Genomic DNA, 17,877 nt, shown 5'->3' with positions numbered 1-17,877 from the left:
TTAATAAATGAGAACCTCTTTTCCAGAGAATGTTTGGCTTAGTTCATATTCGTAACATTTTTTGGGAGAATGTCCGGGATAGGCCACGCCCCAAAACAGTCCAGGGTAGCCCAGGACCTGGGAGATGCGTCCAGTCACCTTTTTGGCTGCCAGAGATTGGACTACATCGGACTGCGGAAGGGCTTGAGCCTAGACCCAAGGCTGCAGGGAACACAGCGACACAAAAGGTGAGAGCCCTCCAAGAGGGAGCAAGGCTCATGTTGCCTCAGAGCAACATGAGTGGGGTTAAAGGTAATAGGGGGTGTGAAGTGCGTGTGAGTGAATGAGATGGGGACTGTGAGTACAGACCCCCGAAGCGAGTGCAGTCCTCCCAGTACCACAATTCTGGACTCCCACAGGGGGGTTGGCTGGGAAAAGAGGGAAGTGAGTGTTGTCGTGGAGTGCATGTACCCCTATGGACCCCCGGGAGTAGGGGAGACGGGGAATGCCAACCTATAGCTGCCCTTACCCGCACAGGCTTCCCTTCCTCCGGTGATTGGAGGCTCCTAGGAGTGGTTTGAGCCCTTGGCCTGAGTTATACCCCTCGAACTAGGACCCCGTTGCAGGGTCATAGAGTGGGACACACTCAGTATCCCGAACTAGGATCCCACTGGGGGGTCATAGGGTTACCTGAGGGGGTTAGTGGGGTGGGCTTTCCCAGAGAGGAGTAGAGCTCCGACTGCTAGCTCAAACTACCTGGAGGACTGTTCCTCAGGGATAGACTAGAGGAGTCTACTCCCTGAGGAACTAGGACCTTGGGGGTGGGAGAAAATAGTCCTATACGGAGACCACTGAACAAAGTGGCCACCGTGTAGGGGAGTGCCCCTTTTCTGAAGCCAGGGAAGGGGAGGGTTCCCAACCCAAGGGCAGTAGGGTCCCTTTGAACTAGGACCCCAGTGGGAAGGGGGTCATAGAGGGGAAGTAGGCTTACCCTGAGCTAGGATCCCAGCTAAAGAGGGTCGTAGGGGTGGCTGACAATAGACTTCACAGGGATGGTGACGCACAGGGGGGAGGTGGGCCACTGGCTGTGGAAGGGCCCTTTCAGTCACTGAGGTTGAAGGGGAGGTTAGAACCAGCTTACATTACAGAGAATTTTTCTCTTTTTTTGTATGTTAAGAGTCAGGGCCCCTAAGGAGTGAGGTTTGAAGGCGAGGGCAGGCCAAAATTCCTTTGATCACTCCTTAGGAATTTTGGAGTTTTCTGTGTGGCTGGCCAAGAAGCGGCCATTTGGGGTTTTCTGTGAGATGGGCCAATAAGCAGCCATTTGGAGTTTTCTGTGAGGCGAGCTGACAAGCGGTCATTTTGAGTTTTCAGTGAGGCAGACCAAGAAGCAGCCATTTTGAGTTTTTGGTGAGGCGAGCTGAGAAGCGGCCATTTTGAGTTTTCAATGCAGTGGGCCAGGCAGCGGCCATTTTGATTTTCATGTGCGGTGGGCCAGGAAGCGGCCATTCTGAGTTTCATGTGTGGTGTGCAGTGACCATTTTAAGTAAGTGGCTTGCTGCATCTATTTTGTATTTGGTTGAGCAAGTAAGTTGTTTCATTTCTTGAAATAGCCATCATTATTGTTTAGTTTTCCAGCTAAAAGGATAGATAATATATTTCTTTTTAGAATTAATTTCGACATTTCACTATTGTTAGGTTATAAATGTTCATTGGAATTGACATTATTATTCTGAAATCCTTGTTAAACCGCCATAGTTATTTTGTTTCCCACACTAAATATTTAAGTCACCTTTTTTTTTGTTTTGTTTCCCACTAAAGCCATCATATTTATTTCATTTCTCACGTCAAACATTTATTTAAAGTTGCCATCTTTGTCTTGTCTCTTATGAGAAGGAACTTTTTAAAGTAACCATTATTATTACATTTTCCACAATAATTAATATTTATTTTCTCTTCCTCATTTATAACTAATACATATACCTTATGAGAAAAAAAAAATTGTATTTGGATACCAATTGCTAATTAAAGATGGTACAGTGTGCTGGCAAAAGTGCCAGCAGGAAGAGAAAAGGGAAGGAAGTTTTTAAGAAAATACCTCCTAGTAGTCCTTTAGGTGAACTTTTAAATAATTGGGATACTAATGAGGGAATGAAGGATCTAGATAAGATAAAAATGATAAGATACTGTACAAAATATGGCCTAAAGAGAGTACTGCTGAAGGACCTATTTTCTGGCCCTGGTACGGGACAAAAGAAAGATGGCTACGTATAGCATTAAATAGATAAGTCAATATCCGAGTAGAACCTTGCGATGAAGAGATTAGATATGCTAAATGTTGGTTAGAAAGGGAGAAACAGGAAGAGGAAATAAAATTATATAAAATATCCAGAGAAGAAGAAAAAGAAGAAACTAAGCTACCAGAAAGGAGGTGGGATCCTTTAGACCATCTTCCTCTGCCTCCCCCTCCTGATCCCTTAGATTACCTCCTGTTACCTCCTCCTCCAACTCCTCCTATTACCACCTTCCTCCTCCCCCTCCAAATTTGTACCCTTTGGTACCATCTCACGAGGTGGATGCAATTTCAGTATCTACTCCCACAGGAGTTTTAAAATCACCTCAAGATTTTAATTCAAGTTGTCCTGCTCCTGGCATCCCATCTTCTGTATCACCTCCCTTCCCAAATATACCAGAACCTGCCCATTCTAGTACTCCTTCAGTTTTGCAGATTCCCTCCAGTTCCTCAAGTACCCAGACACTGGTCTCTAGTACCACTCAGAGTGTCCATACCCCAGTTTTGGCTCCCAAAACTTTCCAAAATACCCCTCTTTATTTTTCCCCCATACTTCAACCCATAACCCAGAGTACCTCTTCCCCTATTCTTATTCCTGGAACATCACAAAACATTCCTTTTTATTTATCCCCCATACCCCAACATACTGAGAGTCAAAAGCAGGAGCAAAGTTTGCAAACAAAAGGTCAGGGAGTGAAAAAGGCCTGTTGTTATAAAGATATAGAGGAAAAGAAGGTAATTGAACTACATGAGCATGTAGCAAGCTATCAATATAATAAAAGGTTCCAAGCAAAGAAAATTCAAGATGAACGTGGGAGAACTGAAAAGTTATATCCTCTAAGGGAAGTGCCTATGGGGGGGCCAGAGGTGGTACTGGTTTTGTGAATGCCCCATTAACCGCCTCTGAAGTTAGAAATTTTAAGAAAGAAATTAAAACTTTATTAGAAGACCCAATAGGCATCTCCCAACAATTAGACCAATTCTTAGGGCCTAACATCTTTATGTGGGAGGAATTCAATTCTATCCTAGAAATATTGTTCTCTTCCAAAGAAAGACAAATAATTCATACCGCAGGTAAGAGGATTTGGGAAAGAGAAAATAGTCAAGGTCCTAGAGGGGAAGATAAAATGCCTGTCAACCCACCTAACTGGGATCCAAACCAGGAAGAGGGAAGAGCGAGCATGAGGCAATATAGGACACTAATTGTAAGAGGGATAAGAGAGGCAGTCCCAAGAACAAATAATGCATGATTGGCATTTGATAGTCAACAGGAGCAAGATGAATCATCCAGCACCTTAGAAAGATTAAAAAGAAACTTTCAGTTATACTCAAGTGTGGATCCAGATAGTCCAGAAGGACAAATTTTAGTTAAAATTCAATTTGTTACAAGGGCCTGGGTGGATATATGAAGGAAATTGGAAAAGTTAGATGATTGGCAGGAAAAAGGAATGAACGAGTTATTAAGAGAAGTATATCTAAGGAGGGACAAGGAGAAAACCAGGACAAAAGCAAAAATTATGGTAGCAGTAGCTAGAGAGAGTGCTAGATTTGAGAATAGTGAGTCACCAGGAGATGGAAAAAGAGAGTACACAGGTCCAAGAATAAGTGGGTTTAAAGATCAGCCAAGTAGAAGGTACGAGCCAGACATAGATAATAAGTCACCTTGGCCCGAGAAAAGACCACCTTGGGCAGAAATCACATGCTTTTATTGTGGTAAGAAAGGACATACCAGAAATTTCTGCAGAAAAAGAAAGATGGATGAGGCTATTGCTCAGGAACAAGACACCTTAGGGAGAAGGCTGAAAGGAGAGGACTTGGGGTGTCAGGGGCTCTACTCTCTGAAGGATGATATTGGACATCAAAAGGAGCCCCTGGTAAACCTAGAAATTTGCCCTCAGAGTGAGGAAATGGAATTTTTAGTGGATACTGGAGCAGATCGTTCAAGTATTTCAAATTTTCCCAAGGGATGCAAATTAAGTAACCGAACCTGTAAAGTTAAAGGTGCTGAGAATAACCCTTTTGAAGTACCCATTGTTAAAGAAGTACCTATAAAAGGAAGTTTCAGAGAAGGCTGTGCTGACCTGCTGTATATGCCTGATTTAGACTCTAACCTCTTAGGCTTTAGGGATTTACAAGTGCAGTTGTAGTCCCTGAAGGAAAACGTATGGTAGTGAAAATGATGGTTTTAAAAGAAGAAGATGAGAGAGAGATAGATCCAAGAGTGTGCACAGAAGGAGGGGGTCATGGACTGTTGGAATCCACCCATAGAAATCAAAATGAAATCTGACATTCTCCCAGTAAGAGTTAAACAATTTCTGTAGAAGGGAATGAGGGATTAACACCTGTAATTAAAGACTTAACTAAAGAGGGAATTTTAGAACCGTGCATGTCTCCACATAACACCCCAATATTACCCATAAAGAAACCCAATGGTACATACCGATTAGTCCAAGATTCATGAGAAGTAAATAAGCAAACTGTTACTCGATATCCAGTAGTAGCCAACCTGTATAATTCATTGAGCAAAGTACCATTGAGACATGCATGGTTTAGTGTTATAGATTTAAAAGATGCTTTTTGGTCCTGTCTGCTTGAGAAAGAAAGCAGAAAATGGATTGTGTTTGAATGGGAAGATGATGAAACTGGGACAAAACAACAATTAAAATGGACAAGGTTGCCTCAGGGATTCACGGAGTCACCAAACCTATTTGGCCATACCCTAGAAGAACTAATGAAACAGTTTATACCTGAAGAAGGATCTCAAACCCTACAGTATCTAGATGATCTATTAATTTCTGGGAAACAGAAAGAAGACATACAAACAGCAACTGATAATTTACTGAACTTCCTAGGGGAAAAGGGGTTAAAAGTATCTAAAAGAAAGTTACAATTTGTGGAATCAGAAGTAAAGTATCTAGGCCATATAACAGGGAAAGTATATAAGAGATTAGATGCTGACCGAATTCAGGGAATACTGTCATTGCCAGCACCAAAACCAAAAACAGATGTGAGAAAATTAACAGGATTAATTAGGTATTGAAAATTATGGATAGATGGATGCACAAAATTAGTTAAGTTTCTGTATGATAAATTAGTTGAAAATGAGCCCATATGTTGGGATGAAAATGATGAGAAAATGTTAAAAGACCTAAAAGAAAAGTTGGCAAATGCTCCAGTATTAAGTTTATCAGATTTAAATAGACTGTTTGAACTACTCGTCAATGTAGAAGAAGGAATAGCTTATGGAGTTATTGTACAAGAATGGTGTGGGGTGCGAAAACCCATGCTTATCTCTCCAAATTGCTGGATCCCGTAGTTAGAGGCTGGCCCACTTGTCTCCAGGCAGTGGCTGGAACTGTAACTCTTGTGGAGGAAGGTTACAAGTTGACATTAGGAAACAACATCAAGGTGTTTACTCCACATGATATAAAAGGTATACTAAGTAAGAAAGCCTGTCAATGGATTCCAGATAGCAGACTTTTAAAATATGAATTGATATTAAACAAAAGTGAAAATATAGAATTGACAACAACAAGGATCCAAAATCCTGCACAATTTTTATATGGAGAATCAAAAGAAGAATTGGAACATCACTGTCTTGAAACCATAGATTGGCAGATAAAAGTTAGAGAAGATTTATGAGAACTACCTTTACTTGAAGCAGATATACTGCTTATAGATGGTTCATCATGGGTAGTAGATGGTAAGCGAGTTTCAGGGTATGCTATTGTAAATGGACGTATGATGACAGTCATAGAAAAAGGAAAGCTTCCCAATAGTTGATCTGCACAATGCTGTGAGCTATATGCCTTATTGAAAGGGCTAAAATGGCTTGATCAAAGGAGTGGGACCATATTCACTGACTCAAAATATGCCTGTGGGGTAGTATATACTTTTGGGAAGATCTGGGCAGAGAGATGATTTGTTAACTCAAAGGGAAGAACCATAATTCATGGAGGCCTTATAAAGGCAGTGTTAGAAGCCTTGAAAAGACCAAAAGAAATTGCAGTGGTACATATAAAGGGACATCAAAAAGGCAATACTAGAGAAATAAAAGGGAGCAACTTGGCAGACGTAACTGCAAAAAAGGCCCCTCTAGAAGATTCTGAAAAGATCTTCAGGTTAAATGAAGTAGGAGATGAGAATGAGGAAGATCAAGAAAAGGAGGAGATTCCCTATATTTAATGAAAAAGAACAAGAGGAGTTACTAAAACATGGTGCAGTCCAAAACAGAAAAGGAGAATGGAGGATACCAGACAGTAGACAAGTATTAAACAAGGCATTAACTGTAGAAGCGAAGGGAGACGACCCATCCTTTGATCAGCATCGAACTCCGATTTATTGATCCAACATGCACATTTTATAACTGTGTTAATTAAGTTCATACATATTACAAAACCCGAGCTCATCATTGGCGACATTACACACCAACCCCTCCTTTTGTTTTCAATACCTGTGGTTTGTTATTGAGACCAAGACTTGTTTTCTTATCCTGTTATGAACGGTTCTCAAGGCCTCCATGTTTGTCACCTTTGCTTTCCCATACTATCCAAGGACAAAATATTTACTTGTTATTAAAAAACAACCTGAGAACTTCTGCTGTTTACAGAAACGTGCCTGAGAATTTTGTTGTTTACAGGAACAGGCTTTGAGAATTTGCTGCTTACAGCTGCCTTTTACTTTTCAATCAGCTGTATATGATTATGGCATGTCTGAACAAAACTCTATAAGCCATGTCTGAGCAAAATTCTCCAACAAATTCCCCCTTTTTTCTTTTATGCACAAGGAGGTTAGTCTGCTAGGGTTTTTCTATTATTCTACTGACCATATCTTGAATACAATTAAAAATACAAGGTAAAATAAGTAAAAGCATTATAAGCACACTTAGTATCTCTATAAGGTTCCCCAGCCATGGTCTGAGCAATGGCTTTTACCCCAAAGGGTTAAAACCACCCCCAACTGAGCCATAATGTCCTGCCTTATCAGGCATTGCACGGTAGGTGGTAATTGGACTAAGAAAAGAAGGCTGTTAGCTGTTTTCATTCATGCGAACCCAGAGAGGAGGCGAACGGCTAGGGCTAATAATGCTGGAATCGACCCCAGTGTCCAACAAGACTGAGAATGATCCTTTATGTCCTTGAAATTCCACTTCCACCCTTTTCTTGGGTCTCTCAGAAAAGTTCAAAGTCAGTAAGGTAAGTCCTCCGGTGGATTCAAAACCATTTCCCCCCTCTCTTGTCCTTTTACAGTCTGTAATCCCTTAGTCATTTGGCTCAAATGGCACCAGCTGAGCAATTCTCAGTCCTTTGTTAATTTGGAGTGGTGGGAAAGTAGTATGCATCATAACATATAGTCCACACCAATGACGCCAAGCAAAACAAATAGTCCCAACAAATGCAGATCATAAAATAAACATCTAGCATAAATCTATCTAACATCACTCCAACTTAACAGCACTTAAACTTAAAGCACTTAAAATATTTAAACTTAACAGAACTTAACATCACTTAAACTTAACAGAAATTAAACTCAACAGAACTTAACTTAGCAGAACTTAAGTTTAACAGACCTTAACTTTAACAAAGTTTAACCTTAATAGAACTTAAACTTAACAGATTTTCAAATGAACAGAACTTACATGTAAAATCACTTAAATTTAACAGAACTTAACTTTAACAGAACTTAACTGACTTTAAATTCTACATAACTTAAACCGAATATAATTTAATCTTAACAGAATCTAACTTCACTTAAATTTAATAACACTTAAACTTAGCAGAAATTAAACTGAACAGCACTTAAACCTAACAGGACATAAACTTAACAAAACTTAACCTTAACAGTATTTAACATTTAACGGCACTTAATAGATAATTTAACTTAAACTACTTAGCAACGGATAAAACTTACTATAGAAATAAAATATAGCATTTACTATGACTTACTTACAGGCCTGATTCTAAAATACTAAGCTAAAACAACTTTTTTCACGTGTTTGCTGCAGCATTTTTATACTTGAATGCACTTAAACATAAGAAGTTTGTTCAAGGTATACCTGTGGAAAAATTCTTTTGAATTCAGTGCTTGCTTTTACATCTATCGCATCCAAGCAAAGTTCAAAGAACATAAAAAGCACACTCACTACATCTCGCTCATACAATCGCTTCAACACATCTTTAACATTTTTAAATTTTTCAAAATACAATTTCAGAGTTTGATGTTCCACCGACCGAGCCATGTTAATGCAGATGATTCTGACAGCATAACGGATGCTAAGCCAAATTGGCCAAAATTTGACTCACGCATTCAGTACGCTGATTTCTGTTTCAAAGTCTCTGCCAGGAAGAACAAAAAGTCTTTTTAACTTAGGTGAGGAGCGTCTGGATAGTAATGCTCCTTGGTGTCGCTTGTTTATTATCACTGGTTTCTTAATTGCAGTAGGGATCTTTTCTTTTGTTGACGAGAGTCACATTTATTACGGCTGTTAGGTCTAAAACTGAAGCTTTTTACCGGCTGTGGGGCGGAGGGAAAAACGCTGGCGCTGGAAAAGCGCTCTGGTCCCGCGCCGCTTGTGTTGGAGCAGGAGACCCCCCCCGCACTGGGCTTCTACAGCAGCTCCGCTCCCCCCACGACTGCCTCCGCTACCACCGCTGCAGTGCAGCATTTCAGGCAGTCACTCGCCGCGGCTGCTCTCCATGGTGCAGCGCCCATGCCGAGTTCGGAGCGGCACAGCCCTGCAGGTGCCCTGAGCCGCGGCTGCTGCCTTGCACTCAGAGACATGCTGAAGTATTTTGCACTACCCGCCATAGCTTAGTTAACTTCTTGGCAGTTTTATCACTCTCCAAAGTAGCCTCCCATAATAAATCACCGAATTTACGCCACTCCGTTAACTCGTAAACCGTATGGGGGTTAATAAAAACTCCCCTACCATAGCCGTATGTCCAAAGTCCTGGTAAATCCTTTTGCAAATCTACCCCCTTAACTGGCCTTTTTTGTAAAAAGGCAGTAAATAATTCATATGCTGCTTGCCTTTCCATACCTAAAATCGTCAGCGCTGATTGCAGCCTCTTCAAGGTCCATGCAGCACGTATCAGTCAGGCTCGCCTGTACAACACCCAGGGCACGACGCGTCTCAGCTTCGTTTTTATCCCTTTTTCTTTTGTTGCGTTTACTGCCGTCCCGGCTGCTTGGACCTGACCCATGTCTTCGCTCCTCCGTGGTGCGTTGCTATATCACGTCCGGGTTCCACCATTTGTAGAAGCGAAGGGAGATGACCCATTCTTTGATCAGCATCGAACTCCGATTTATTGATCCAACATGCACATTTTAAAATTGTGTTAATTAAGTTCATACATATTACAAAACCCGAGTTCATCATTAGCGACAGATTACACACCAACCCCTCCTTTTGTCCACACTCTCGGATCTATCTCTCTCTCATCTTCTTTTAAAACCATCATTTTCACTACCATACGTTTTCCTTCAGGGACTACTCCTATTCTTAACTGCACTTGTAAATCCCTAAAGCCTAAGAGGTTAGAGTCTAAATCAGGCATATACAGCAGGTCAGCACAGCCTTCTCTGAAACTTCCTTTTATAGGTACTTCTTCAATAATGGGTACTTCAAAAGGGTTGTTCTCTGCACCTTTAACTTTACAGGTTCGGTTACTTAATTTGCATCCCTTGGGAAGCTGTCAATGGAAAAGAAAAGAAAGCCTGTCAATGGATTTCAGATACCAGACTTTTAAAATATGAGTTCATATTTTAATGAATATGAATTATTTAAAAATAGGAATATGAATTATTAAACAAAAGTGAAAATATAGAATTGACAACAACAAGGATCCAAAATCCTGCACAATTTTTATATGGAGAATCAAAAGAAGAATTGGAACATCACTGTCTTGAAACCATAGATTGGCAGATAAAAGTTAGAGAAGATTTATGAGAACTACCTTTACTTGAAGCAGATATACTGCTTATAGATGGTTCATCATGGGTAGTAGATGGTAAGCGAGTTTCAGGGTATGCTATTGTAAATGGACGTATGATGACAGTCATAGAAAAAGGAAAGCTTCCCAATAGTTGATCTGCACAATGCTGTGAGCTATATGCCTTATTGAAAGGGCTAAAATGGCTTGATCAAAGGAGTGGGACCATATTCACTGACTCAAAATATGCCTGTGGGGTAGTATATACTTTTGGGAAGATCTGGGCAGAGAGATGATTTGTTAACTCAAAGGGAAGAACCATAATTCATGAAGGCCTCATAAAGGCAGTGTTAGAAGCCTTGAAAAGACCAAAAGAAATTGCAGTGGTACATATAAAGGGACATCAAAAAGGCAATACTAGAGAAATAAAAGGGAGCAACTTGGCAGACGTAACTGCAAAAAAGGCCCCTCTAGAAGATTCTGAAAAGATCTTCAGGTTAAATGAAGTAGGAGATGGGAATGAGGAAAATGCTATCATCCTCTGTACGCAGGAGAGTCTCGGACTCCTGTCCTCAGAACACACTCGAATCCAAGCCCCAGTTGTATCAACATTTATCATTAACCACTTCTATAGAGGATGGCAAAGTGTATTGGCTATTCGAAAATATAGGGAATTTTTAAACAGAAATTGTTGGGGGAATGCCCTATGAAAGAAAAATGGATCTATTCAGAAAGGAAACAGATTAAAAGGAGAAGTAAGACATGCGGCTTAAGAACCAGATTTACTGGACATTGAGACAACTATACACAATTGAAGAGGAAACGTGTTAAAGCACTGATTAAAAGACTGGTTAAGGAACTAATTAAATAACTGTCAAGACACTGTTAAGAGGTTGATGTGGGCTAAAGCCCAATCAAAGTTTTAGGGGGGGAGATGTTACAAGTAAACTTTAAGTTATGTTAAATTAGGGTATAGTTCAATTATATTGCATTAATTATGTTATATTAATTGCATTATGTTAAGAGTGGGGGTGGTTATTGGAATGTTCTAGGGAAAGGGTCCAGGGTTTGGTGGAAGGGCGGTCTGGCAGGCAAGGTGAGGTCAAAGAGGGATTGGATGGAAGATCTGACCAATCATTCAAAGCCCTGCAGAAATGATTGGTACGGAACGAACAGCGTTAAAGACCAATGAGAAGCCTGGAAATGGACCAATCATCATGCAGATCCACAATGGACCAATCCTGGACTCGAAGGGGGACTATAAATGGAGGGGGGGAGTTCTGATGGGTCAGGGTGCTTCTTTTTGGAAACTTGTTTTCTGGGGAGAACCCAGTGCACTTGGGGATAGCGCACTGTTCTGTTTTTGGCTTGCTGTGTGGGTGTTTGGGCTTATCCTAGGTAGTCTGTTCCTTGCAGCTATTTTAATAAACGAGAACCTCTTTGTCCAGAGGAGGTTTGGCCTCGTTCACATTCACAACAGCTGCCACCTGCATCCCCTTGATTACATGCTGAATGAGCTACACTAAGTAGGATATCATGCAGGGTAAAAAAAGATTTAAGTTGCTATAGCACATAAAAGGAAAAATAGCATTTGTTTAACCCGTAGTCCACCAGGTAACCATGAAAAATGTCCCATTACCATCCTTTTCATGTTTGGGCTGGTACATGAGTTAATTGTCTTATTTCCTTTGCTATCTGCTTGACCACTTTTCTGTTGTCATCCATTTGAAAACAGTAGTTTGAGTCACTTATCTTCCCACAAATTCTTCCTTTTTCTGCTAATAATCTAACACCATCCAATGTTTAAGTATTGCATTCCTCAACTGAGTGGATTTATCAGCAAGAAGATTCAGAGCTGTACTTGTCTGGTTGATTAGTCTTTAAAAGACAGCTTGTAACCTAATTATCTAATTCCAATTATAAATGGGTTGTCTGGTACCTAATTTGTTAGGATTCCAGGTGGCTGGTGTGCCGTGCTGTATAATCTGTTCTGGTGGCCATTCATCTTTTCCCTGCTTTGGGGCAATCCCTGCAGCCAGGGATGTGTCAATTGACTGCTTTTCTCTACTTAAATCATCATATGCTTTGATCCCTGATTTCCCTGAATTTGTGGTAGCAAAAATACTCCAGCAGTTTAATATAGGATATAAAACATATCCTTGACCAGTTTGGAGGTAACTTGGGATAATGATGTTGGCCACAAACCCCATAATGTCCTTTCAAGTTCCATATTGTGTTGGCAAAGGGACCTTCCCACTTTTCGTCAACAACTAGTGGGTCAAAATGTAGCTTATTTCCTGGGCCTAACGGTATTCCAACAGTACTTGCCCCACCATAAAAGCCACAATATTTCCATTTCCAAGCTCCTAAATGGAGTTTCCATTTACAATATCATCCCAAGCTGCTTGCTGGATTTGGACCAGAATTCATTAAAAAGGGTTCAAGTTCTATTCTGATGTTACCACTTCCACTGATTATCATGGACATGTGTCTTACTTATAAAATAGGTAGTCAGAAAAGTGTCTCTTCCTAGTGCTTTACAGCCTTCAAAATCCCTGTGGTAGGATCACTTTACCCAGGTACCATTAGTGAGCTTAATGTACATGTGATTCCATCTGCCTCAATATTTAGAACAATCATAAGGAAGGCAATTTGGGATCCAACATTCATCCCAAAGATATCTATTTATCCCAAAGATAAAGTCCAGTCATTTACGATGTGTTCATTTAATTAAAACAAAAATAAGGAAGCCTGCACTGTCAAAGGTAATACATCAGATGGAAGCTATATTTTAAAAACTTGTCCAGAACATGCTAGAAGATGATTTGTTGTGGTAGTTCACCTTTCTTCAGTAATTAGCAGAGGCATTTAAAAGAAAGAATAGTTTTAAAACATCAAACTAGAGAGTGTTGTGCTTCATGTGTTTTTTCTTTTTCATTAAAGTACATGGTGCATACTCCTGTGCATGTTTCCCTCCAGCATTATGGTTAATGCATAACTCCAACCTAACTCTTCAAATGTGTTTATTTGGAATTTGACATGACTTATTGAACACTTGGAAAATGAAATAAACAAGGGCCAGGAGAATTCTTCTCCTTTTTAATGCCTTTATTAAAAGTGATCAGCTCAGGATTGGGCGGCTCGACAGTCTGCAGCGTCTGTCGTCTCTCCCAAGGCGACTCAGAGGAGGAGGATATGCACAGCTCTGTCCACCAGGGGCAGAGCTGGGGATCAGATCCTCTTGGGAGCCTTTAGGGCCTGCTGATCCCGTCAGATGGTGCCCCTCCCACTCTGTCAGCTTGGTCTCACCGCCGGGGTCAACTCTCATGGTCAGGGCGAGAGGGTCCGAAGGTGTTCCGCGTCTCTGCAGGCTCAGTACTCGGCTCCTCACGTCCAGACATCACTCCAGTCTCTCAACTCTTAGGTGCTCCAGTCTCTCAACTCTTAGGTGGCTCGTTGTTTTTGGGGTTTCTCCGTGGGTTTGGAGTCGGGGGTTCCACAAAGCATTCTGGTCTTGGGAGTCACTTTGCATAACCCCCCCCCCCACACACCCTCTAAGGTGTCTTCACTATTCTGAGAAAGGTAAAACTTAGCCTCGGGCAAGGTCCCCACCCAGGAGAAGGGCCATTACCTTGCCCCAGCCAGGGCTTTTACTAATACAAAAACAACCATTAACGACAACGACCCGTGATCACAATAACAAAGGCAGCAGCCCAGCAGTAGTGGTAACTTTTTCTCACAGAAAAAAATATTAACCGAATTTTTGTTCATAACAGTCCCCCCTCTTTTTCTTTGATCGAGCTTAAATTCTAAGCTCGCATCAACTCCCAATTTTTGTTTTGAATCTACTATAAATCTCTTGTGCGCTTTGGTAATCATGGTTGCTTAACCTTGTTACTTTCCTTGGTTTCTTCAGGTTGGTCTGCACGGCAAGTACTATTCTACTAAAACAGATAAATAAGCATAGTAAAAAAAGCAATCCTCCAAGTACACACACAGTGAGAAAAACTACCTTTTCCCATACATCCTTTTTTAAAATCTCCAGGTTCTCCCACCCACTGGGATCAAGTGTAGGAGTTTGTTCCTCATTATTTACACATGCTAACCTTTTTATTTCATTTGAAATGTTCCTAATAATTGAATTCTTTATTTTTAATACTGCCTGGAGCCGGATAACTTTGTTTAACATAGATATTGGGATCCGAATTTGGCTTTTACAGTCTTGGATTTTCTCAATTTCTATTCCACTTTGCTTGTTCTGTTTAATTTCTCCCAAATCATTATATATAGGAACTCCCAAACTTGATCCAGTTTCTTTGGGTAATAAGAAAATTGGTTTTATCACTCTAGCGGTGGAGCTGCCAGATGAGATCAAATCTAGGGGTTTAAGGCTCCCCTGAAATGTGTTCCAAAAGGGGTTTATCTCTTTTCCAGTACACTCATATAAATACTTGTAAGAAACAATTTTTCTTACCCTTTTCACCATTTCTTTGCTTTTCACTAGATCTGCTGAGCTTGTTTCAGCAGCATCACATTCAAAGCACAACCAGGCTTCCCCTATAGGGCACTCTCCTAGGAGTGGCTGCCTAAAAGTGGCAGTATTGTATGCTCTCCAATACATTCTCTTATTTTTCTGATAAAAGACCAATTGGGAGAGGTTAACACAATCAGGGTTAGAACTGATGTGGACTCTCGACAAGGAGCTCACTTCCTCCTCACAGAGGGGTTGGTAGCATTCATTGTGCGGCTCAGCTGGGCTCCCCTGAGCACCACCAGCAATCAGAGCCATCAGTACTACCCTTCCCAAGAGTCCGGTATGGGTCATCTTGCAGAGCCTGCCCACCCGGCCTTGCCTTTTAAGGAATTTGACTGAGGAAAAGCTTCCAGGCTCTTTAGAGTCCCTTCTACCCGCTTCTCTGCTTAAACCTCTCTTGGTCTGTTCCCTACCAATTTTGGTTTCCCCTCCCAGGGGAGTGTTCTGTAGAGGATTAACCTGGAGTCTTTAGAATTAAATTGGGGAACTTAACCAGAATTACTTATTTACAGTCTTAAACTTTTTACCAACATAGTTTACACAGAACAGTCTTAAAACATTTTAAGCAATATTAGAACTCTTAACAAACAATTTTTTTCCACACAGTTCAGTCTTTTTGACTCTTCCTTCTGAGAGTCAACTTTAAATCTTTTGGTCCTTTTACAACAGTGTACTCAGGTGATTTAGCTTGTGAAGCAGATGAGTCTTGTCCAGCGCCGGGGGGTGAGAGTGGTGTGGACTCTGGTCCAATGCCAGAGGGGGAAGCTGATGTTGGATCCAGTCCCGTACCTGGGGGTGAGACTGGCCCTTTTATTCCTGTGATCTGAGTCCAACCTTTTTCTTTGGTCCGCACAGCTGAATTTGTGATCAGGAGCACCTGGAAGGGGCCTTCAAATTTAGGCATTAATGTTCCCGTAGTCCATGATTTTATCAAAACCCAATCTTCTGGACTAATGTTGTGAACTTTTGTGTCGAGAGGGGAAGTTTGAGGAAGGTATCCTTTCTTTCTAAGTCTCTCCAGAGCTCTTCCAATTATTTCTAAATACTTTCTGGTAGCTTCTTCCCCTTCCAGATAGTCTCCTGTGCTATAAGGTGTTAACAAGAATGGCAGCCCAAACATCATTTCATAAGGTGAAATTCTTATGTCAGCCCGAGGTCTTGTTCTGATACGCAATAGCGCTAGGGGCAAACACTTCAGCCAATTCATCTTTGTTTCCTCAATCAATTTAGTTAATACATTTTTGAGAGTTTTGTTCATTTGCTCCACCCTCCCAGAACTCTGGGGATGCCACGGAGTATGCAACCTCCATTTCATTCCTAAAGCCTCAATTATATTTTGTAATGTTTGGGACACAAAATGTGGACCTCGGTCTGAGTCTATGGTGTCCACAATACCATATCTGGGGATAATATTCTCTAGGATTGCTTTTGCCACGACTTGAGCTGTTTCCCTCCTGGTCGGGAAGGCTTCTACCCAGTGTGTGAGATGATCAACTATAACCAGTAAATATCTGTACCCTTGCACTGGGGGCATTTCAGTGAAATCTATCTGTATGCTTTGGAAGGGTCTCAAGGCTAATTCCCTTCCTCCAGGTGCTACTTTTCTCATAACTTTCTGGTTCACTTTTTGACAAATGATACACCCTCTGGTAACAGCTTTAGACAGGCTATATATCCCGATGCATAGGTTATTTCTTAGGAAATGATCACATAGTCCTTGGACTCCCCAGTGAGTTAATTTATGTAGTTCCGTTAGCACTGTCCGAGCCAGTGCTTTTTTCAAAAACACCCGTCCATCTGAGGTTAACCACTCTCCCTGTTGTCCTTGATGTAACTTTAAATCTTTTATTGCTTCTAATTCTTCTTCACTAAATATTGGTTCCTCCCCTTTTTCAGGTGTCATTTTTGTCTTCAAAATTTTTACTGGATCCCCTGGTTCTAGAGCTGCTTCTTTGGCTATCTGATCAGCCAGTCGGTTTCCTTTAACTTCTAAACTGTCTCCTCTTTGGTGCCCCTTTATATGGACCACTGCTATTTCTGTAGGATTTTGTAGGGCTTCTAGTACTGATCGGACTAGGTTCTCATGGGCTAAGCTCTTTCCCTTTGAACTTAAATACCCACGTTCCTCCCATATTTTCCCAAATGTGTGAACTGTCCCATACGCATATTGGGAGTCCGTATAAATGGTTCCCCGGTCCCCCTCCAGTAAGTCCAGTCCCCTTTTCAGGGCATATATTTCACAACTTTGGGCTGACCAGCTTGGGGATAGGTTCCCTTTTTCTGCAATTTGTAATGTTTCTCCATCTATAATGGCATAACCTGAAGCTCTTTTTCCATTTACTACTCTTGAAGAGCCATCTATGAATAAGCTTCATTAGTATTATCTCATATTTTAATATTCTAGCATTGGTTAACCACTGCGGAGCTCTCTGTCTCAGTACTGCCTTAAGATCATGAGGAGTATGCACTTTAATTTTGCCCTGTAAGGTCAATTTTTGAGTCTTCTCTATCAGGATTGCGGTTGCTGCTATTGCCTGTATACAAACTGGCCAGCCTCTAGCCACTGGATCTAACAATTTGGAGATGTATGCCACAGGTTTCCTGCACCCTCCCCACTCTTGAGTTAATACTCCATAGGCTATACCTCCTTCTGCACTCACAAACAGGTCAAAGCCCTTCCTGAGGTCTGGTAAGCTTAGGACCGGGGCAGAAGACAATTTGTTTTTTAAGTTTTCCAATTGTTGATCATCTTCAGCTGTCCAAATTAGGGGTTCTGGATCCACTAGTTTATTGTACAGAAATTTCACACTCTGTGTGTATTGATCCAACCATAACTTACAATACCCGGACAAGCCCAGGAGTTTTCTCACATCTCTTTTCGTTTTTGGGGCCGGGAGAGCTAAAATATCTGAAATTCTGTCAGGGCTCAGTTTCTTATACCCTCCCCCTATTATGTGCCCCAAGTATGTTACTTCTGATTGCACAAATTGTAGTTTCCCTTGGGAAACTTTTAGTCCTTTCTCCTCCAGAAAATTCAAAAGTTTAATACTAGTTTGTCTGACCTGATCATTTTCCTTTCCTGATACCATCAGGTCATCAACATACTGCAAGATCTGCACTTCTTGTTCAGGGACAAATTG

Source organism: Ammospiza nelsoni, chromosome Z (assembly GCF_027579445.1).
Source record: "Ammospiza nelsoni isolate bAmmNel1 chromosome Z, bAmmNel1.pri, whole genome shotgun sequence".
In the NCBI taxonomy this organism is placed as follows: Eukaryota; Metazoa; Chordata; class Aves; order Passeriformes; family Passerellidae; genus Ammospiza; species Ammospiza nelsoni.
This window is presented reverse-complemented; position numbering follows the sequence as displayed.